Below are 20,545 nucleotides of genomic sequence, written 5' to 3' on the forward strand. Positions count from 1 at the left end.
ACTTTGAAAGTCCATGTCTGATGTTAATGTGTCTGGTTTTGCTTCCCCTTGTCTCGTTAGGCCTGATTTGCCCCAGCTGTGTTTCCCTCCTGTTACCCATTCCCTGATTGCTCCCTCTGTGTATTTAAGCCCTGTGTTTCTTTGTGTCGGTGTCGTGATCTGCTTTCATTTATGCTGTGTGTTCTGGCTGCCTGGTCATGTAACGTTATTTGGATTTTTGTTACGTTTTGCCACTTTTTGCCATCCAGCAATAAAAGCTGAGTTTTGAGTTACTTTCCGCCTCCGAGTGTCTGCACTTTGGGTCCTTCTACTTCCACTCTTGCCTGCACACAGCCTTAACCTGACAACCGAAGTCTATTTACCAACGTACGTAAAGATATTACACATAAAAAATACACAGAAACATTGGAAATCACTTTTTGGCACAACACCGTAACCTCTCCAGAGGTGGTATCAATATTAATATCTCTAAACCCTATAAATGTTTCTTTTAAAGTCTGACGAAAGGAAGGAGCTGCGAGAAGTGTGCCTCTCAACCAGTGGCTCGCTCAATAACGTCTGGCTGTGCAGCTGAAACCTTTTTGACCCACCAACAGTCACACAGAGGCCACAAAATCTCACATGCGGGTTTCACTCTTTCAGGCGGAGTCTCTCTAAGAAATTCTAGTTTTAACTTCAGTTCAAATGCTTCATCTTCTGTGAATCGAGTCAAATTAGAAAAAAACTAAATATAAAACAGGTTTAAATGAACAAAAAAGAAACTCATCTGATCATTGTTAACATACACAGTGAGCACTCATGCAGGTTCATCAAGACTTTGCTTTTCTAAAAAAGATCTAAAGATTTGCAGGAGGAAAAACTGAATAACACCTTTAAAATGTTAGTTTTTCCCTTTTTTATTCGATTGTAACGTGATTAATACAAAATATTTTAAAGAAAACATTTTAAATAAAGAAACTTGCCTAATTAATCATTTTATCCTGTGATTTCTTTATTTTGCAATATTTTTTACTGATTAAACATGTTGTTTGTGTCATTGTTACAGCTGCTTTGATGATTTAGGATTCAGTTTTGCTGCATGTTGTCATTAAATCCTGTTTCGCCTGCTTTGCAAGAAAAATAACAGGAGACAATGTGATTAGTGCTGAGTATCAATTTCAATTCCTACAACTGCTTCAGTTCCCATTAGTAGTAATACCTACACTTTTTTTGATTTCACTTTTCTAATAGTTTCACAGGCTAATAGTTTTTAAACAGAATAGCACAAACAACATGTATCCCTTTAGAAATCAAACTGTGATACTTCTAAAAGCACATATTCACACCCAGCCACACTAGCACTGTATCAACCCCCAATGTTCCTTTAATGCAACTAGCCCTATAATTATCTACTAGTCACAAACACACTGCAACAGTAAGACTTGTTGATTACACATAGATGATTTATCTACTTTAGGAGCATTTGACTTTTTCTTTAGCGCTCCGAAAAGACACAGAGGCTAATAGTTTTAAATAGAGCACCACAAACAACAACAGGTATTCCTTTAGAAATAAACTTTTCTGGTGTTACTTCTAAAAACTACAGATTCTTAACTAGTCACACTCTGCAACAGTTAGACAGAGTGGGTTACAGTTAGGCCCCCAACAGTCAGCAAAAGAAGTCATAAAACAATAAAAGAGGCTCCCTTTATCAAGAGCATCCCAGCACTCACACATCCCAACTGTAGTTCCATAGTTTTTCCACCTTTTTCATTACAAACAGTTCCTTTATCTTATCTTATCATGTCAGAGGTCAACTGAAACCATGTCCACCTGAACCTCCAAAGGTTTTACACCTTTTCTTACACCCCACACCTTTATCTCTGCAGGCAGACAATTACACCTCCTACTGACTAACTGTACCTCTATAGTTTCCAGCTTTTTTCATTACAAACTGCTCTTTTATCTGTCAATTACACTTTCTACAGACCAACTGAACCTCCATAGGCTTTCTACCTTTCTTCTTTACATCCTACTCTTTTATCTCTACATCTCAGAGCCCAACTGAAACCAAGTCCACCTGTATAAAAACACCCTAATCAGAAACCCTGTATTTTTCCTCAGCACTTCACAACTACCGCAAGGTATAGCGTTTTAACTTTTTACTTTTTCGGATCCCAGACACAGCGGTGTGAGGTACTTAGCACACAGTTTGGACATGTAGATAACATCGTTTGTTTGGAACACAGCAGCAGAGAGGTAGAATTCACATGAGTTTAATTGAATCAAACCTCATTTTACGGATCTAAGTGGCTCCTCATCACGAGCCAATTCACCATTTTATTTAAATATCTGAATTTTCGGAATGATGATCCAAGCGGGACACAGAGGCTGCTAGTTTTAACACACCAGAATGCAAATATAAATAAAAGCCTGACTATCCTGAGAGCTGCAGCGACACCGTTCCTCTAAATTTGCAAAGTTACTGATTTAAAAATATATTTTCAAATTTTTAGTTGCATGACAAACATATGATAGACTCTTGAGCATATTTATTTATATAGCTACATTCACAATGGTATAACCATGCTAAATAAAAGATGCCCAAGCACCAATGCACTCTAATGCAAACCTCTAAACTGCATGTTGATAAGTGCATGAAGTGTACCTCTACAGATGAAAACAGTTTGTATCCAAACTTTGAGGATCTGTTGAATTGTTTTAATGGCACTTTTTTGACGAACTGCAGATGATGAATTCCTCTTTATTGGAGACTGGAGAATTGAAGAGGAACCCTGGCTCGGGACATTTTCATGACAAGTGTCAGCGCAGACATCTACTAACGAGAGAACATGTTTTATCATCATAAACACGGTGATGTGAAGCATCGTTAAAGTGTCACTTCAGTAATGTTGACTCATGTTTTTAATAATGACTTTAAAACACTCATTTCTGTGGTTTATTTTAAGTTTACAGAATATAACATGTGGTAAGACGACGAGTTTTACTTCTCACTGTCCGTGTCATGTGTATCTATTTATCATGTATGCTACTTTGCCGAAAATGTTTCATTGTGTTCATGAAATAAACCAGACTTTCACTGTCTGCATCTTTTACTGTTTTCTGCTTTTGTTCACTCCAAGTTTGACAAACCTACAGATATCCAGAGTTAACTCACTAACAATGTGGAGCAGTCTCAGTGTATTTAGCTGCTTTTTCCCTGAACACAACCAACTGAGAGAAACGCCTGTAGGCCTCACTTTGGTCATTTTGAACGCTGAAGGAGATTTGTTCCATAGACACCTTATACTAGTGTTTCCTGCACTACTATGTTCTATTTAAATCCAGATTACTTTTATAGTTTGCAGTGAAATTTGTTAAACCGTTGCTTAATGGGACAGAAGTACAAGTCACTCTTTACTAACACATTTGTAGATGAGTTTATTGCTGAACGACACAGCTGGCAGTCTCACACACTCTTTAGGTTTTTCAAGTTTTGTGCGTAATGGTTTAGTCTATTTTTAGTCCTGCTTTTGCTTTGAGCAGTCTGTTTTTATTTTGTCTCGCGAGTGTGTGTTTTTCAAACCAGATCCTCCTCAGTTTGATTTTGTTACCACAAACTTTGTGTGAAGTTCACAACAGAGGTAAAGAGATTTAAACACACCAGTTTAAGGACGCAGCGATTGGACCAGCTGCACAGGGCTGGTGAAGCAGAGAGTGTCGGGGGAGATGTGCAACAGAAGCAGAGGGAACATTTTACAAGATGATAAATGGCACATTTAGGTGATTAAGGATTTGTTGACAAGATTAAAAGACACGTCCGTCAGAGTTCAACAACATTACAGTTTGATTAAATAAAAAGTTTTTAAACTACACAAGGTTCATTTTCTCCTCTGATAGTAAGCATATTAAACATGTCAAGAAAGAAAGAGTATAAAGAAAAATAGTAAATGTGTGTCTAATTAAACTCTTCCTGTGAACCTTATATCATCCTTTAATATGTTCGGTGTTACAAACTTGAAGAAGCACAGAAAAGATCATCAGACATTAATCTAATCAGTTTTCAGCCTTCATTCATATTGAAAAGTTGAAATCTTCCCTGCTAGACCCAAGTGCAGCGTTTAACACCGTTGGCCAGAACATTTTATTACAGCTATTATTAAATGGAGAGTCCTCTTCACACACTGAGGTTAATTATGAAGCTCCACAGGCTTCTGTGCAAAGACCAGTTCTGTTTACATTATACGTGCTTTAGAAGACATAGCATACATTTTCACTGCTATGCATATGATACCCGCTTTTATTGGTTAAACTGCCGGGATGTCTTAGACACATAATGAGCTTTAATTTTCTGCTTCTAAGTTCAGATAAAACTGAGGTTATTGTAACGGGGCGTAAAAATCTTAGAAACACTGTGGCTAACAAGATCCTTACTCTGGATGGCATTGCCTTAAGCCGCCTGTTGCAGTCATTTGGCACATTATAAGTCAAATTGAAGCACACGATCCCAAAGCACAACATCAACATTTATTTATATACAAAAATGAAAATTCTTTTTACAGAAAAGAATTGTAACTTCACAATATTGCATTAAGATGAGCAGACAGATTTTAATCTCAGCATCGTGCACACAGATTTTTCAGGACACTGGAAGAGTTCCTGCCGTGGATTTAGATGTTAGTGTTGTGTGGATGATCCCATTCTGTGATCTTTGTGTTACTAACACTGATGCTTTTACACTTTAGGACCCTCGAGACCTCTGCTGCTCAGCCGTCCTGATCGCTGCCTCCACTTTAACCAGAGGCTGTAACCTCTGATCATTTCACCTGCACCGGCAGTAAAACTCTTCTCCAGAACCAAACGTGCCATAAACCCGTCACAGCTTCATCATCAGCTCAGTCTCAGCAACATGCAGACGACCGAGCAGCAGAAACTCTGCAGGGAACGTCTGAAGTCTGTTCTTCAGTTTTCCCAGCTCACTGTTTATTGAACATGAGACAGAAAAATAACTTCACCTTTAATGTGAAACTTTTATCGCCTGTGACATGTTTGCAGGAAGTTTTCATGCTGTGATTTAGTGTCACAGCCATAAATATCACACAAGGTAAAAACTACAAGTCCCAGCATCCTCTGTGTTTAGGGAGGAGCAGTGAAAGTGAAAGTGTTGATCCTCCGTTCAGAGCAGCAGGAGGAGGAAGGTGGAGCTGAGGCAGGCGAGTGTTAACATGAATATGTTTCTTCTTATGACATAAAATAATTCCACGCTGTTCGTGTCTGTGGGTGAAACGTGAGGCCGGTCGGCTCCTCTGAGCGCTGGTTTCCTGTAAGTAGAGAGGAAGTGAGTTTAGCTGAGAGAGCAGGAGGAGAGTGAGAGCTGTGCTGAGGCAGGTGAGTGTTAACACCGCTCTGACATTACTGTGTCTCTGTGGCGGGAACAACAGGCTCCGTCAGTGGAGGCAAAAATAATCAGACTTTGGTTTTTCAAAGGAAACTACTTTATGTTGGGAGAAGCCGCACGCTCATTGGATAACGACTTGTCAATCTCAAGTTATTAGCCAATGAGCGCGCAGGTTCACAGTAAGACCCGCCCTTATCACGACGTCTTTTAAAACTAAAATGGCGACAGAAACTCGGTGAGTGGAGTTCAGGCTGACTTTATGAAAGTGCGACGTTTGAGCCACTTCCTGTTCTCAGTCCCGGCGTCCTGATCACCGAGGTTTCTGTTGCTCTGATGTCTGATATTGATTATATCGGTAAACAGGCTGTAGGCAGAAACATCAGGTCTGATCTGAAAATCCCTTCAGAAACAAACTTTAAGAGTTTTATGTCCGTGTGAGGCCGCACGCTGATTGGATAACCACCTGTCAGTCTCAGGGTATTAGCCAATGAGCGCGCAGATTCACAGTAAGATCTTATCACGTCATTCTTTTAAACTAAAACATCGACAGTGAAACTGTAACGTGTCCTGTGATCTATAAACACTCTGTGATGAATAAGCTGAAGTCATTTTGAGCCTGACAGTAGTTTCCTGTCACAGAGCAGAAGCTGCAGGCAGTTTTTGGCACCTTTATATTTAATTTATTCCAAAATAAATCAATAAAGGTAGAAAAGAACTCTCAGTGACATTAAAAATCTATTTTTAAAGACAGATGTGACCAAGTGCAACAAATATAAGATGAGATGTTTACAGATATTTGAAGTATTGATCATATGTAGAACACAGAGCAGGTCCAATAACAGAGTCATCCTGCTCACAAACAGCAGTTTGGTTTCATGAGCTCACTTCCTGCAGTGATCCTCAGCTTCTCTCCAAAGGAGCCGTAACATGTGGGCTCCTCACCATGATGATGATCCCAAACACACTGAGTTCCTTCATCCACCTGATCATGTACTTATTAAATAATGTGATGGTTTTGGTGTTTTTTAAAGACTTTGAGCCTCTAAAATAACTGGTTTGGACTTTAGGGCCAAAGCTCCAACATTAGAAAGCCGTCAGTGTGATGCTTCCAGTACAACAGCACCTCTGAGTGTGTGTGATTACCTCTCAGACTAACTGTAAAGATGAAAGTGACTTCGTACAGCCCCGACCTGCAGACGCTGTGCGCAGAGGTTCAGCAGCAGAAGTCCTGTTGTAAACATGTCACGGCAGACCCGACGATGTTTGCATGAACACGCTTTTCAGCTTCTCTTTATTGACCACTTTTCACACACGGTTGCTGTACGCACACAGCCGGCTGTAGCTTTGCAGCTCACAGCCCGACACACACCAACACAACAGCACAGACGTTAAGGCGGCGAGGCGTGATTGCGGGTGCCGCTCAGGTGCGTCCGCCTCCCCTGCAGCGGCGCTGCAGACCACGCCCCGCCACACACATTAACCAGGTAAAATACATATTTAGGCAGAATTTTGCAAATATCTATTTTTCATCTTTCAGCAGCATAGAGCTTTTTTTCCAATTATTTTTTAAAAGTCAGGTCAAGGCTCCAAAAGCCCAAAGGAGATATAAGGGTGGCGGCTCACAGCAGCTTTTGTTTGCTACATCATTTTAGTTCAGCTGGGTGTCTTTCCTTTTGTTATATTTCTTTAAGAGTTCAAATGTGTTCATTACATAAATAACATGTAATTTTCTCTGTAGCACTTCATGGATTTCATAAGCAACACACCTTAGTTGTTCACACAAAGCATAAAGGTAAAAAACAGTATATACAGTGTTATCTTCATTCTAGATGTCAAAAAGTATTTGTGGCTCCCAGTGTTTTCTTTTGCGTGGAAACTGGCTCCAAATGGCTCTTTGGGTCCTGAAGGTTGCTGACCTCTGACCTAATGGTATATTTTTTTTAGCTGGATCGTTCTATAAAAACATGAATCAAATCTGAGAAAAGTTTCCACCTGACCTGTTGAATGTTATTGAAGCCAGAAGTTTGCCTTCATACTGTGTTTCTTGCATGCCTTTTGTGGTGTACTAATTGATGTGAAATGAATGCAATGTGGTTGTGTTTGCAGAGGTCAGAGGTCACAGTCTCCAGCATCCAGCTGTGTGTCTGTGAGGAGTGACTGGTCCAAAGAAAGACTTCCTCCAGTCTTCAGTCATGAACCTGCAGCAACAATGAACTTCAATCATGGAGCTCAGCTGACCATGTAAGAGAGCTGCTGACTCAGAGTTCAAAGGTTGTTTCTATAAATGTTCTGCCAGTGACATCATAAATGATTCCTAATGGTGGTCCGGGTACGATAATGCTAGTATCAATCGTAGTTGTAATGCAATCCAAGGTAATGATTTCTTCTCTGTTGCTGTGAACGTCTCTGCAGCCGTCTGTACTCTAATCTGAGACAACTATTACTGACAGAAACCATCACATCATCCAGTTTGTGTGTTTGCAGCTGCTTAAAAGATTTTAAACAGAGATTAATCAGTAATTCATGTGATGTGTTTGTGTTTGCAGAGGTCAGAGGTCACAGTCTCCAGCATCCAGCTGTGTGTCTGTGAGGAGTGACTGGTCCAAAGACAATCCTCCATATTTCAGTCATGAACCTGCAGCAACAATGTTCTTCAATCATGGAGCTCAGCTGACCATGTAAGAGAGCTGCTGACTCAGAGTTCAAAGGTTGTTTCTATAAATGTTCTGCCAGTGACATCATAACTTAACCTAACACTGGTCTGTGTATGAAGTATCATTTAGTGGCAGTTGTTAAAGTTGTATAATGATGATGCTAGTTTGGGGTGTATTTTCCTGCTGATGCAAATGCATCTACTTTGCCCTTTGTCTGGTGCTTTGGACAAAGACGTCCAATGAAACTCAGAACAACACAGTTTGCACCACCAGCAGGCAGAGGAAGTGGCTGACATCCAGAAATCCTACCAGTGGCTGAACAAAGCTGGACTGAAAGACAGCACAGAGGCACTAATCATGGCAGCACAGGAACAAGCTCCGAGCACAAGACCCATAGAGCCCGGGGTCTACATGGCTCTTTTTGGGGGGGTTGTGTTGTATTAATAGTGACTTTGTTTCTTTGGACCTGACCAAAATCTTTTGTTTTTCAGTTCAGTTGCAACATTGACTAACACTAATGCAGGGGTCGGCAACCTGCGGCTCTTTAGTCCTTACAGTGCGGCTCCTCGTGGTTTGGGAAAATAAATTAGAAGTATTTAGCTGAAGTGTATTTTATTTATGTTCTTTTTTAACTTGTAGTTCTAAATTGGAAGATTATTGTGATATTGAAATATAAAAAGAAAATTATATTTTTTTATTTTTTCATCGTTCAAATAAGCGTCACACTCGTGGAAGCCGGTGTACCCGCCGAAACGCCGTGCATTTATCGAGACTTTCAGCCCCAGGAAGGCCAATTATGGCTCTTCGGATCCACATTATGTCAGCAGCTGTTCTCCACCGTGAACTATGTTAAAAACAAACACCGCTCACGCCTCACAGACGACAGCTTACAGTCCTGTAAAGATGAAAGTGACTTCGTACAGCCCCGACCTGCAGACGCTGTGCGCAGAGGTTCAGGAGCAGAAGTCCCGTTGTAAACATATCACGGCAGACCCGACGATGTTTGCATGAACACGCTTTTCAGCTTCTCTTTATTGACCACTTTTCACACACGGTTGCTGTACGCACACAGCCGGCTGTAGCTTTGCAGCTCACAGCCCGACACACACCAACACAACAGCACAGACGTTAAGGCGGCGAGGCGTGATTGCGGGTGCCGCTCAGGTGCGTCCGCCTCCCCTGCAGCGGCGCTGCAGACCACGCCCCGCCACACACATTAACCAGGTAAAATACATATTTAGGCAGAATTTTGCAAATATCTATTTTTCATCTTTCAGCAGCATAGAGCTTTTTTTCCAATTGTTTTTTAAAAGTCAGGTCAAGGCTCCAAAAGCCCAAAGGAGATATAAGGGTGGCGGCTCACAGCAGCTTTTGTTTGCTACATCATTTTAGTTCAGCTGGGTGTCTTTCCTTTGGTTATATTTCTTTAAGAGTTCAAATGTGTTCATTACATAAATAACATGTAATTTTCTCTGTAGCACTTCATGGATTTCATAAGCAACACACCTTAGTTGTTCACACAAAGCATAAAGGTAAAAAACAGTATATACAGTGTTATCTTCATTCTAGATGTCAAAAAGTATTTGTGGCTCCCAGTGTTTTCTTTTGCGTGGAAACTGGCTCCAAATGGCTCTTTGGGTCCTGAAGGTTGCTGACCTCTGACCTAATGGTATATTTTTTTTAGCTGGATCGTTCTATAAAAACATGAATCAAATCTGAGAAAAGTTTCCACCTGACCTGTTGAATGTTATTGAAGCCAGAAGTTTGCCTTCATACTGTGTTTCTTGCATGCCTTTTGTGGTGTACTAATTGATGTGAAATGAATGCAATGTGGTTGTGTTTGCAGAGGTCAGAGGTCACAGTCTCCAGCATCCAGCTGTGTGTCTGTGAGGAGTGACTGGTCCAAAGAATATCCTCCACATTTCAGTCATGAACCTGCAGCAACAATGAACTTCAATCATGGAGCTCAGCTGACCATGTAAGAGAGCTGCTGACTCAGAGTTCAAAGGTTGTTTCTATAAATGTTCTGCCAGTGACATCATAAATGATTCCTAATGGTGGTCCGGGTACGATAATGCTAGTATCAATCGTAGTAGTAATGCAATCCAAGGTAATGATTTCTTCTCTGTTGCTGTGAACGTCTCTGCAGCCGTCTGTACTCTAATCTGAGACAACTATTACTGACAGAAACCATCACATCATCCAGTTTGTGTGTTTGCAGCTGCTTAAAAGATTTTAAACAGAGATTAATCAGTAATTCATGTGATGTGTTTGTGTTTGCAGAGGTCAGAGGTCACAGTCTCCAGCATCCAGCTGTGTGTCTGTGAGGAGTGACCGGTCCAAAGAAATAGGTCCTCCATATTTCAGTCATGAACCTGCAGCAACAATGTTCTTCAATCATGGAGCTCAGCTGACCATGTAAGAGAGCTGCTGACTCATTTATGGGTGTTTGAAATTCTGTGACCACTTTGTAATTTTAGTTTATATTTTAAAAGTGTTTTTATTTGTAGTTGCCTGTATTTTTATTACACTGTGTGTAACGTGGTGGTTTGTGCTGTTTGGGATCGTTTTGGTGTATTTGTGTCAGAACATCAGATAAATGATTTCATCACATTTTAAAAGAAAGTATCAGGATAATAATCTGAACTGAGTCATCAGAAATAGAAAGATGGTCTCAACAGGCCACTGAGCTGATCTCCAAAGAAATGCAGAAGATTGAAGAGTCCGAGGCTGTTTATTTGTCACAGGCATCGTCATACACGTACAACACAGTGAAATGTGCTGAGCTGCTCCTGTGACTGGACAAAACATTATAAACAATCATTAAATGAAATAATGAAACATTGTGCAGATGTAATGTTAAAGTGCTTTGTGCCACATTAGCACAGCATGTACTGACAGAGCAGTGCAAGCAGAACAAAGCAAATGAGCAAAGTGATGTAAACAGAGTAACTGAACAGAGTGAGCAGAGTAATATCAGCAGTAATGAAGCAGCAGGATCAGTGTAGCAGCGTGTGACGTCATAATGAATCAGGTATGATCTGAAATATGACAGTGAGACAAGAACATGATGTAAGGTCCTGTTTAAACCCTGATGGTGATGCTATGAGGGGAGCATGTTCTGATTTAGGACTTGGATGGTCTGAGGATAGAAGCTCCTCTCTGTTTGTGTCCTGATGGTGCAGAAGCTTCTGCCTGATTGTAGAAGGAGCTGAAGCCAGCATCATCCCAGAGGTGAAGCTCCTCTGTGTGCAGACCTGAGGTCAGATTCCTCCAGGCTGATGTTCAGGATCTACAGAAACGTGTGGTTGTAGTTATTGCTGCACTGTGTGCTGACAGCAGATACTCAGAACAAAGCGCTGCACACGTGTTCTTTACAAACATCTGTACATATCAAATATGGATCATGGCAGTGAATGAACACGTTTCTGTCATTTGTTTCATTGGCTTCTTTTTTCTGCCTGTGTTCATGTGATTAATGTCTAACACATAAACAGGTTTGTAATCAAACATCACATCATCAGGGAGGCATCATGAAACAAAGTTACTGCTGGAGGCTGAACTCAATTTGGTGGCAATGTTCAAAAATATCACTCAGATCATTTCAAAGCTTTTAGTTCTTCTTCTTCACTTCTGTAAAATAATAGAAAGAAAATCAGAACCCAGAAGTTCACTTCCTGATGACTGAACTCTTTCAAAATAAAGCTGAAAGCTCTGAATGTAACACCGCTGCTCCACCACAGTTTTTAGAGGAGGTCAAAGGTCAGTTGAAAGTGATGGATCCCAAACTTCCAGTACATCCAGTGAAGGACATAATCAGCTCTGTGATGAAGGCTTTTACTGTGGAGTTTGTAGGCTGATCACTCTGTGTTTAATAAGACAGGCAGGAACAGCAAAGGAAACTTGGATTCTGAACTCAAACACAAGTTTCTCCACTTTGACTTTTCTCTGTGACCATCAGAGCTTCTGCACAGTGTCATCAAATCTGGATGTTTGTCACTGACAGTCAATGATTTTAGTGATAAAGAAATGTGTTCACAGAGGGAGGAAGAGGAAGAGGAGTGGTGTCTGTGAGGAGGAGCAGCTGTCCTGCTGTGCTTTGTGTCAGGACGTCCTGAAGGATCCAGTCTCTACCAGCTGTGGACACTGGTTCTGCAGACAGTGCATCTCCTCATACTGGGACCAGTCTGCTTCATCAGGAGACTGGTCCTGTCCCCAGTGTGGAGAAAGATCCAGAAGCAGAGCTGGACTGCAGACAGCCAGTCAGAGCAGCTGTGTACAAAGTAAGACTGAACATCTGTCTGCTGATGGACTCATTTCTGAAAACTGGACTTCTTGTTGTTGTTCAGACATTGAAGAGTTTTCTTTCTGTTTTTCTTTCTTTCAGCAGATGTTGGTCTGCAGGAGGTTTTAGATGAACATAAGATCAGTCTGAGGAGGAGATGTGAACGTGTGACTGAAGGAAGTGATGAAACAGGAAGTAGAACCCTCCTCAACAGGATCTACACTGAGCTCTACATCACAGAGGGACAGAATGAAGAGGTTCATAGCCAACATGAGGTGAGGCAGCTGGAGACAGCTTCCAAGATGGACGCCCTCCATGACACTCCAATCAGGTGCCAGGACATCTTTAAAGCCTTACCTGACCAACAGAGACCCATCAGAGTGGTTCTGACCAACGGCGTGGCTGGTGTTGGATAAACCTTCTCAGTGCAGAAGTTCACTCTGGACTGGGCAGAGGGCTTGGAGAACCAACATGTCAGTGTGGTGGTTCTGCTTTCATTCAGGGAGCTGAACCTGATCAGAGAGGAGCAGTACAGTCTTCTGGAGCTGCTCCATGTTTTCCATCCAACACTACAGAAGGTCACAGCAGAGAAGCTGGCTGTCTCTCAGCTTTTGTTCATCTTTGACGGCCTGGATGAAAGCAGACTTTCATTGGATTTCACCAACAGGAAGCTGCTGTCTGATGTCACACAGAAGTCATCAGTCAGCCAGCTGCTGACAAACCTCATCCAGGGGAATCTGCTTCCCTCGGCTCTCGTCTGGATAACTTCCCGACCTGCAGCAGCCAATCAGATCCCTCCTACATGTGTTGACAGGCTAACAGAAGTACGAGGCTTCACTGACGCCCAGAAGGAGGAGTACTTCAGGAGGAGATTCAGTGATGAAGAGCTGTCCAGCAGAATCATCTCCCACATGAAGACATCCAGGAGCCTCCACATCATGTGTAGAATCCCAGTCTTCTGCTGGATCACTGCTACAGTTCTGGAGCACATGTTGACTACAGAGCAGAGAGGAGAGCTGCCCAAGACCCTGACTGACATGTACTCACACTTCCTGCTGGTTCAGACAAAGAGGAAGAAGAACAAGTACCACGAGGGACATGAGACGAGTCCACAGGAGCTGACGGAGGCTGACAGGGAAGTTCTTCTGAAGCTGGGGAGGCTGGCGTTTGAACATCTGGAGAAAGGAAACATCATGTTCTACCAAGAAGACCTGGAGCAGTGTGGTCTGGATGTGACAGAGGCCTCGGTGTACTCAGGAGTTTGTACAGAGATCTTCAAAAGAGAGTGTGTGATCTTCCAGAAACCAGTCTACTGCTTTGTTCATCTGAGCATCCAGGAGTTTCTGGCTGCAGTCTACATGTTCCACTGTTTCACCAACAGGAAGTCAGAGGTGCTGAAGGACTTCTTGGGAAAAAAATACAACGAGTCATCTCTGGATGATTTCCTTAAACGAGCCATGGAGAAATCCCTCCAGAGTAAAAATGGCCACCTGGACCTGTTTGTCCGCTTCCTTCATGGCCTCTGTCTGGAGTCCAACCAGAGACTCTTAGGAGGTCTGCTGGGTCAGACAGAGAACAGTCCAGAAACCATCCAGAGAGTCATCAAGAACCTGAAGAATAACAAGAAGTTTAATTCCTGTCCTGACAGAAACATCAACATCTTCCACTGTCTGATGGAGATGAACGACCTCTCAGTACATCAGGAGATCCAAGAGTTCCTGAAGTCAAAGAAAAGGTCAAAGGACCTCTCTATGATCCACTGCTCAGCTCTGGCCTTCATGCTGCAGATGTCAGAGGAGGTTCTGGATGAGTTTGACCTGCAGAAGTACAAAGCATCAAAGGAGGGACGACTGAGACTGATTCCAGCTGTGAGGAACTGCAGAAAGGCTCGGTGAGTCCAGATGTGATCATTAACATCATTGATCAGTGTCGGTTAATAGTTTAATGTTTAAATTAAAAACACAGTCCTTGGTTATAAAGTGCTTTACAAACACCAACGTTACGGCTAACAGCTGGATTCTCCTGTTTCAGTGCAGCTAGCCAAACAACAAAGAGCCACTTGCTGCTAAAGACAGAGTGAAAGTGGACGGTATATCCTCCATTCTTCATGTAAAACACATGCAGTGAATTGTAATGCACCATCTGTGTTTCCCTTCATGCAGTTTTCTCTTTATGGTAGACTTGGATATTTAAATGTTTACCTCCTGGAGAGTCTTGTTCACTTGATTAGTTTTTGTGAAGAGGATTCTCCTCACCCCGTCTCCAAGGGAGACACCAGCTACCCTTCAGAGAAAATTTATTTGCCCCACTTGTAACCATGATCTGGTTCTTCCCGTCACTGCCCACAGCTCGTGACCATAGGTGAGGGCAGGGACGTAGATCGACCGGTAAATTTAGAGCTTTGCTGTCAGGCTCAGCTCTCTCTCTCTTCACCACGACAGACCGGTACAGCGTCCACCTCACTGTTACCGCAGCAACAGTCTGTCTGTTGATTCCTGCTCCCCTCCCCCTTCTTTACACGACCCTGAGATACTCAGACTCCTCCACCTGGGGCAGGAATGTCTCTGACCCAGAGTGGGCACTCCACCCTTTCCCAGCTGAGGACCATGGCCTCAGATGCTGATCCTCATTCACACGGCTTCACACTCTGCTGAGAACAGCTCCACTGTGAGCTGGAGGCCATCACCTGATGAAGCCAACAGAACCACATCCTCTGTGAAAACAGAGACCAGACTCTGGCTGTATCCCAATTCAGGGTCTGCAGCCTTAAAGGACGCATTTTAAGGCCGATTACATCACAGCGACGGGACGAAGGTCGCTGCTCGAAATGCGGCCCTCAAATGCGTCCTTAATTTCGCTGAATTTTAAGGACATGGCGGTGTAGACTTCATATAGTATACTACTATACTATACACTATTATTAGTGTAGTCTACTATTATACTATACACTATTATTAGTATAGTATATTATACTATACACTATTATTAGTATAGTCTACTATTATACTGTACACTATTATTAGTGTAGTCTACTATTATACTATACACTATTATTAGTGTAGTCTACTATTATACTATACACTATTATTAGTATAGTATACTATACTATACACTATTATTAGTATAGTCTACTATTATACTGTACATATCTGTTTTTAACAGGGAATCTTGATCCTGTTACATTTGACTTCTGTTGAGCTTCTTGAATTGTCACCTTCAGTTCCTTTCCTTTACTCTTCCAGTGTCTTTGGTTTAAATGTATTTACCCTGATAACTGCATATGAAACAGTTCACCTCTTGTCACTCACTATTATCTGTTTGCCATAAAAGTGTTGGTGATGTGTTGGGAGAATCATTATTTTCAGTCTCTTCGTATAAACATAGTGAGGCAAAGATGTGGGTCGTGGTCCCTGATAATCAGACGTGTCTGTGTTCTGTTACATGTGACGTTAGAGAGGTTTTAGTGGAGATAAAAACAGGACCAACATCACTCGTGACTGCTTTCCTGTCTTCAGTGTGTTTACTGTTGGAGCTCGTCCTCCTGTTGCATCTGTCACAGCTGTTACGCTCCTCTGTGACTCCTCCTCTATCTGCTGTCACACTGCAGGAGTTTTTGGTCATGGCGTGTGAATAACTGCCGAGGTCGGCTAGGACGACGCCACCACTCGTTGTCAGACCCTGTCACGCTGTCTGTTTTCATCTTTAGCCGAGGTTATTAAGTACTTCAAAATGAAACCAGTCTCTGTTTTCAGTCTCCGCCCTCTTTTGCAGCTTTGAGCCAGGTTGTAACACCTGTTAAAGTCACCACCTGTTGTGACCGGGGAGTGAGATGAGTGTGAGAAAGATGAAAACAACGTCTCATTCTGACTAGTTACTGGGAACTGATGTGTGATGATGCAATAACAAAGATGACTGTTTCTATGATTTTCTGTTTTATTAATTGTTTTTATTGATGATAAGGACAGGCAGAGGAGATTGGATGGATTTACTTCGTTTTATTCTTTTGCACTGAAATGGAGTCCAGTGTACAGTCCTTGGCGTTGCACATTTTAATATGTTTTAGCTGAGACTGTAGTGGGCACTCTTTAAATGTCGGGTCAGTTTGTCACGTTAGAGCCTATTTGTGCCTGTTAGTGCTGACGATGACTTCAGACCGAGCTGACTGAGGGGTCTAAGCTCATGATGCCACCAGCAACACCCGGGTCATGCTGCAGAGTTTTCAAACCCCGCTGACACTCGACATAATTTACTCAGGTTATATCAGGTGATCTAAGAAAGGCCGCTTAGAAAGAAAAGCGAGTGCACTGCTTTAAGTGTCTTGAAGATGTTTAATCCGAACATTCAGCTTCTTCACTTCTAAAACCAAAAAGTGGAGAGTCCCAGATTTTAATCCTAGTGGGAGTGTCCCTTAAGAGGGTCGCTGACCAACTATTGATCATGTGGCTCATCACATGAGCCAAGCTGTGAAAAAGGGTGTGGGTGATTATCAGCAGAGGTTTCGAGAGATGAAACGTCTTCAAGAAACTTAAAGAAGTCACTTTTCTTTCCAGGCTCCTTAGATTACCATGACTGTATGATGACAACCTACACAGACATATCAGGTGAAGGTTTCAGTGTTTTGGTTCAGTTTAATGTAAAAATGGAGATGAAACACATATAAAGGCTGGTTTACACCACTGAGCCCTGCTCTAAAACACTGACACAGATCTGTCTGTGAAGCTGGCTTTAACAAATAAGAGCTTAAAGTTTTAAAAACGTGTTTAGCGCCAAACTGTCCACTTTACTGTCTGTAGCAGGAAGTGGCTGTTTGGCACTGAAACGGGAGAATCCAGCTGTTAGCCGTGATGTTGTGTTTGTAAAGCTCTTCATAAACGAGGACTGTGGAGGAGGAGAGCCTGTGTGAGTCAGGTGGTTCACCGGCCGAGTGTGTCAGCGGCAGAAACAGCTGATCAGCGCCGTTTTATGCAATAAAATAATCTTTCTGTTCCCAAACACATCCACACAGTTTACAACATAACAGCCCACTACATGCACATCACACCGCAAACATGCATAAACCTGAACATAAAATATGTCCTGTACCTGTGTGATCTCTTTAAGTAACTCACAGAATATCAACACTAACGCTCAAGTTTGTTGGTATTTTAACATTTTAACCATTGATTTTGAATTAAAACCAACAGTTAAAATATTTTTACACCTGAGGAAAGAGCAGCAGAAATATTAAGACAGATAAATCATTCTGTCTTCAGTCTCCATGAACAGCATCAACATCCTCTGGTGAAATTTCTCTTTCCTCCTTAAAATATATTAAATGTCAGTTTAATTCCAAATTAATGGTTAAAACATGTATGTCACATATGAACATCAGGAAATAAAGAAAAGTGACTGATTCAGTTCCATATATGCTCCAGGGAGGCGTTAAGGTTCATTGAAATTGTTCAGTTATTAAAGTTTAATCTGAGCCGAGCTGACTTCCTCAGGAACAAATAAACACCGAGATAAACTTCACCTTACAGATATAATCTAAATGAATCATATCCAATCTCAGAGAGTTGACAGTCAGCTGTGTGCTGGGAGACATGTTTGTCTGCAGTGTACGAGCTCTGACCGCTCCCCAAAAATGTCGGAGTGAATACATTAATATTAAAAGTGTAGCTGGTGACACAGAAACAGAGGATTTAAGAAGTTTAAGTGTAGGTCGGGTCCACACATGTCCAAACACCTGTGCGTAGGCCTGCTTGTTACTCAGAAACGCACACTAATAAAATGGCCATAAGGCCAAAGCAATGGTTTTGACTGGTGTTGACCCCGCCCCCACCCTGAGTGTGGATGCTGAGAGAAGGGCCAGCTGTGAATATGAGGCTGTGGGAGCAGATGGAGAGAGAGTATGTCGGGGTATCCCAGTACAAGCTTTACTGGGGTCAGAAATTAGACAGACTCCAGTTCCTTTGTTTGATTTATCTAGTTTGATGTTAGGAAAGAGATTCATGAGATGGAAAAACCTCCCAGTCTACTGAGATTCAGAAATGATTTGTACACATGGAAACTCCCTGAGTGGGAACAAAGAGTGTCCTGTCAGGAAGAGCATTTGGAATATGGATGTTGAGGATGTGACAGTGCCTGAAATCCTGCTGCTGTTCTGAACCATAGTTTCTGATCTGAAGGTCAAACAGAGTCATGATGGTTGTTTCTATTTGTTCCTTTTTAGTTTAGTTCCCCTGAAATCAGATGTGATATCAGCAGCTCTGAGTTCATTCATCATTATTGTCCAGTGATGAGATTTCTGCTCCGTTTGGTGACAGTCAGCAGATTTTTCCTGAGTGTGGACGTGAACAGTCGTACCTGACAGCAGCAGGTAGCAAACAGAGATCGTCTTTCCAGCTGGAACTCTTCACTGAGCTGAGCTCATTCAAAATGTTCTGGATTCAAGACAGGAAACAGTCCACATGTGTGTCTTCACTCTGACTCTGGATCAGATCTCACTGACAGACTGTGGAGATTATGGAAGCCTAAATGTGACACCATCTTCCTCCTTCATCTGCAGATTAAAGCCAAACAAAGATTCTCATTAAAAGTCTGCAGGTCTGAGAGAGACTCAATCGTTGTGTCATGTCAAACACAGTAAGAGGAGCTGAAGCACAGATGTGAAGAGCAGATGTTCATCAGATTATGACCTCACTCTGTTTTGTCTTCATATACATTCAGTCAGTGTTTATAATGCAGACTTTCTGCTTTTATAATAACATATTTTATATTTTCTGTAATCTCAGACTGGCTGACTGTGGACTCTCAGAGACTCACTGTGAAGTTGTGGCCTCGGCCCTGAAGTCCATCCCCTCCCATCTGACAGAGCTGGAGATGAGTAACAACAAGCTGCAGGATTCAGCAGTGAAGCTTCTGTGTGCTGGACTGGAGAGTCCAAACTGTCGACTGGAGACTCTGAGGTGAGTTCACTGACTGCAGCTGTTGTTGTTTTTCTATATTTCAGGCTGCAGAGACTTTGAGCTTGTGTGGAAACAGACAGAGAGAAAAGAAAGACATGAATGTCAAAGCTAATAAAGGTGAAGTTAGGAGCTGTGATGATGTTCATGTATCAGAAGCTGATCTGGCTGCTACAGAGACGACCCACACAGCTGCTGTGGTGAGGTTTGTGTTAAAGCAGAGGAACACAGGCCCAAACATGACAGCAAAGCAGGATTCAGGCTCTGTGAGAGGATTTCAAACAGAAGCTGGAGAAGAGAAAGGACTACAGAAAGAAGGCAGCTGAGACCAGTCCAAGTGTTTCCATGGAGCCCAGTCTAACATTCATTTATACACTAACGTACAGAAGTGAACGGGAAAATGAATCCATAGTTTCAAATGTAGAAACAGTTCTCAGTTCATTTACAGAGTTTAATACAGTTCATGAGGAAATGTTCAAAACAGCAGCTGAGAAGAAATCTGCTTCACAAAGTTGGATCCAATTCCAATAGTTTGTGATGCACTTGAACGCAGCGTGAGCAGTTCACTGCCTAACCCCACAGAGACTGTCAGTCTGGACTTTTCTTTATTTCTATTGGCTGTCAGTGAGATTTCAGAGCAATCAGAGACTGTGGGTCTGTGTATGAAGTATAATTCATGTGCAGTTGTTGAAGTTGTAGAATGAGAAATAGCAGTTTGGGGTATTTCCTGCTTTCATTGTCCTGCTTGAAAATGTTTATTGACGTGTGAATTCATTCTTCAACGCTCGATTCTGCCTGAACAACGTGAAAACTTTGCTTATTTTTGTGTAACACAATTCAACACACTGAAGCATCGACTTGTTTCATTATTACACAACAGCAGACTGGTGTCTAATAAACAGTGAATGATGCAGAAACAGATGTTTGAAGCTGTTCTTGGAGTACACTGAGAGAGAGAGAGCTGTGCAGGCAGGAACAGCCAAAGTCAGAGAGAATTCATGAGCATATTGATCAAACGTGAAGCAGAGTTTGGATCTTCTTTTGCTGCTGCTTCACTCAGTTTTGGTTGGAGACAGATGAAACCTGCAGCTTCAGGATCTGTGAGCTGTCCACTTTCAGCCCCGACGGCGTGTCCGTGTACGCGCCGTCGAGTGAACGATCCACGCTCTGTGTTTCCATCTTTGTGTGTTTAGCTGCTCTCATTTACTGTTTTAGCTGTTTGCTGCTTGTTGAAATAGTTTGTGAGCTTTAACCTGAGATTCTGGCAAAATACATTTATATTAAA

General features: G+C 42.1%; 1 protein-coding gene and 1 pseudogene across 2 annotated transcripts in view; both read left to right on the forward strand.

The window, feature by feature from the left end:
- Positions 1 to 20,545, forward strand: part of LOC146681980 (NACHT, LRR and PYD domains-containing protein 12-like) — a 427,057-nt gene that overhangs the window by 80,692 nt on the left and 325,820 nt on the right. The window lies entirely within an intron of this gene.
- On the forward strand, positions 5,596 to 19,276 carry LOC146681984 (protein NLRC3-like; annotated as a pseudogene). The gene is made up of 7 exons (XR_014917833.1): positions 5,596 to 5,612; positions 7,924 to 8,055; positions 9,679 to 9,700; positions 9,894 to 9,977; positions 12,071 to 12,314; positions 12,419 to 14,207; positions 19,090 to 19,276. The product of XR_014917833.1 is annotated as a protein NLRC3-like (transcript).

The sequence above is a fragment of the Copadichromis virginalis genome, linkage group LG23, assembly GCF_057382275.1.
Source record: "Copadichromis virginalis isolate Kocher_CV1m ecotype Utaka linkage group LG23, C_Virginalis_male_GT1.1, whole genome shotgun sequence".
In the NCBI taxonomy this organism is placed as follows: domain Eukaryota; kingdom Metazoa; phylum Chordata; class Actinopteri; order Cichliformes; family Cichlidae; genus Copadichromis; species Copadichromis virginalis.